The sequence below is a fragment of the Bison bison genome, unplaced genomic scaffold, assembly GCF_000754665.1.
Source record: "Bison bison bison isolate TAMUID 2011002044 unplaced genomic scaffold, Bison_UMD1.0 scf7180017864176, whole genome shotgun sequence".
NCBI lineage: Eukaryota > Metazoa > Chordata > Mammalia > Artiodactyla > Bovidae > Bison > Bison bison.
In genome coordinates, this window is record NW_011494748.1 from 4,339,973 (window position 1) to 4,343,759 (window position 3,787).

Here is a 3,787-nt window from a genome sequence, read left to right on the forward strand (position 1 = left end):
ACTTGACCTCACATTCCAGGAGGTCTGCCTCTAGGTGAGTGACCACACCATCGTGATTATCTTGGTCATGAAGATCTTTTTTGTATAGTTCTTCTGTGTATTCTTGCCATCTCTTCTTAATATCTTCTACCAGAAATGGTAGGTCCATACCATTTCTGTCCTTTATCGAGCCCATCTTTGCATGAAATGATCCTTTGGTATCTCTGATTTTCTTGAAGAGATCTCTAGTCTTTCCCATTCTGTTGTTTTCCTCTATTTCTTTGCATTGACCGCTGAGGAAGGCTTTCTTATCTCTTCTTGCTATTCTTTGGAACTCTGCATTCAGATGTTTTTATCTTTCCTTTTTGCTTCTCTTCCTTTCACAGCTATTTGTAAGGCCTCCCCAGACAGCCATTTTGCTTTTTTGCATTTCTTTTCCATGGGGATGGTCTTGATCCCTGTCTCCTGTACAATGTCACGAACCTTGTTCCATAGTTCATCAAGCACTCTGTCTATCAGATCTAGGCCCTTAAATCTATTTCTCACTTCCACTGTATAATCATAAGGGATTTGATTTAGGTCATATCTGAATGGTCTAGTGGTTTTCCCTACTTTCTTCAATTTCAGTCTGAATTTGGCAATAAGGAGCTCATGGTCTGAGCCACAGTGAGTTCCTGGTCTTGTTTTTGCTGACTGTATAGAGCTTCTCCATCTTTGGCTGCAAAGAATATAATCAGTCTGATTTTGGTGTTGACCATCTGGTGATGTCCATGTGTAGAGTCTTCTCTTGTGTTGTTGGAAGAGGGTGTTTGTTATGACCAGTGCATTTTCTTGGCAAAACTCTATTAGTCTTTGCCCTACTTCATTCCATATTCCAAGGCCAAATTTGCCTGTTACTTCAGGTGTTTTTTGACTTCCTACTTTTGCATTCTAGTCCCCTATAATGAAATGGACATCTTTTTGGGGTGTTAGTTCTCTAAGGTCTTGTAGGTCTTCACAGAACCATTCAACTTCAGCTTCTTCAGCGTTACTGGTTGGGGCATAGACTTGGATTACTGTGATATTGAATGGTTTGCCTTGGAAAGGAACAGAGATCATTCTGTCATTTTTGAGATTGCATCCAAGTACTGCATTTCGGACTCTTTTGTTGACCATGATGGCTACTCCATTTCTTCTGAGGATTCCTGCCTGCAGTAGTAGATATAATGGTCATCTGAGTTAAATTCACCCATTCCAGTCCATTTCAGTTCGCTGATCCCTAGAATGTTGACATTCACTCTTGCCATCTCTTGTTTGACCACTTCCAATTTGCCTTGATTCATGGACCTGACATTCCAGGTTCCTATGCATTATTGCTCTTTACAGCATCGGACCTTACTTCTATCACCAGTCACATCCACAGCTGTGTATTATTTTTGCTTTGGCTCCATCCCTTCATTCTTTCTGGAGTTATTTCTCCACTGATCTCCAGTAACATATTGGGCATCTACTGACCTGGGGAGTTTCTCTTTCAGTATCCTATCATTTTGCCTTTTCATACTGTTCATGGGGTTCTCAAGGCAAGAATACTGAAGTGGTTTGCCATTCCCTTCTCCAGTGGACCATATTCTGTCAGATCTCTCCACCATGACCCGCCCATCTTGGTTTGCCCCATGGGCATGGCTTAGTTTCATTGAGTTAGACAAGGCTGTGGTCCTAGTGTGATTAGATTGACCAGTTTTCTCTGAGTATGGTTTATTTATCAATATCCAAGCATCTGGTAGAAAGTGTTAAGCAAAAGTAGAACAAAAAACAGGAAAGACATGGGTAGCAACAAAATATACCTGAGGCTATAGCCAAATTCCAATTTTGCTTAGATGCCATGCTTATAATCAGAGAAGGCAATGGCAACCCACTCCAGTACTCTTGCCTGGAAAATCCCATGGACGGAGGAGACTGGTAAGCTGCAGTCCACAGGGTCGCTAAGAGTTGGACACGACTGACGACTTCACTTTCACTTTTCACTTTCATGCATTGGAGGAGGAAATGGCAACCCACTCCAGTGTTCTTGCCTGGAGAATCCAAGGGACAACGGGGCCTGGTGGGCTGCCGTCTATGGGGTCACACAGAGTCGGACACGACTGAAGCGACTTAGCAGCAGCAGCAGCAGCAGCATGCTTATAATATTAAGTGATGAGAATGATTAAATACTTAGTGTCTGTTACCTGACATGACCACATCACTTTATAAACATGTGTAATAAAAATGATACTAGAATGACAACTGAAACGAACCGTGTGTGTGCCTGCATGCTAAGTTGCTTCAGTTGTGCCCGACTCTTTGAGACCCTATGGACTGTACCCTGCCAGGCTCCTCTGTCCATGGGATGCTCCAGGCAAGAATACTGGAGTGGGTTGCCATGCCCTCTTCCAGGGGATTGAACCTGCATCTCTTATGTCTCCTGAATTGGCAGGAGGGTTCTTTACCACTAGTGCCATCTGCGAAGCCCTGAAACAATCTGCACACTGTCACAAATGTGAAGTCTTGACATAGTTTATCATATTCTAAGGAATAAGCTATGAAGCTAGGTGGGATAGCAGAGAGAAAGTAAGGAAAAATCCCCAAATTACATAATAATAATAGAATCCTAAAAGCACAGCAGTCCTTCAACAAAGAATTTCAGGAGCACAGCTAGAGTTGGTTAAATCAGTAGGTCAGTCTTGTCGAGGACCCACATCACTTCCATACTTCCTTTCTGCCATCCTCAATATATTGGAAAACATCTCCATGTCAGTAAGTTGGCTACAATAATTTTAAGCAACCAAACAAAAAGAGGGGAGCTGTTTTTTCTATATATTTCTATTTATCCCACAAAGAATTCATCATCAGGACACACGTTTAAGAATCACCACTCAGAACACACTAGCCATAATTGTATCACCTGATCATGCCAGATCATGGTTGGAGAAGAATATGATTTTTTTCAATAAAATCAGGATTTTGTTATAAAGGACGAAAGTGATAAGAAGTTGTTGGATAGCAACTAACAATACCTGCAATAAAAGCTTATTGAGGAATATTGAAGAAAATCATCAACTGCATCACACAGAAGCCCAAATACATTGCTATTCTAAATCTCCCATCCTTTTAAATCTTTCCCATACTTGCTCAACAGGTAGCATGTACCCAGATTCACAGGATAACATAATTTTTTTTTCCAGGCACTATTTTACTTCTTATAATGAAGTCCTTGTACAGAAGAGTTCCATAAAACTACAGTTCAGTTCTGTTCAGTTCAGTCTCTCAGTCGTGTCCAACTCTTTCCAACCCCATGAACCACAGCACACCAGGCCTCCCTGTCCATCACCAACTCCTGGAGTCCACCCAAACCCATGTCCAATAGCGATCTTGATTTTTATATTTAGAGCTACCAGGAACAGAAAAATGAAATGATGCTCAATTGCTTTGAGTTTCCTTTTCCACATCTAGCTGGAGGTTTCCACAGAATAAATAATAAGATGGCATGCCTATAGAATATATAATAAGACGGTGTCCTTCATTTGATTGCTGGACAATTGAAATTATACTAGACAAGTCTTATGGAATGTGACACCAAGGAAGAGGTCTCTTTTGAGCTATATCAGTCATTTAAGTATTTCTTATGATAGTGAGATGGCTAAAGCTGGTGTTGATATTTTCAATGCTTTGATTCAGTACTAAAACTATCTCATTAATGTTCTTTCATCCTAAGGATGCAGACCAGTGTAGGAAAACTCGGAGCAGCAACTGGAGAGCTCAAGAGAGGGAAAAGAATGAGAGAGAGAGAGAA

At 41.1% G+C, this 3,787-nt stretch overlaps 1 protein-coding gene across 3 annotated transcripts in view; it reads right to left on the minus strand.

Annotated features, from left to right (window-relative positions):
* DACH1 (dachshund family transcription factor 1) overlaps nucleotides 1–3,787 on the minus strand; it is a 460,914-nt gene that overhangs the window by 241,107 nt on the left and 216,020 nt on the right. The gene's annotated exons all lie outside the window — the stretch shown is intronic.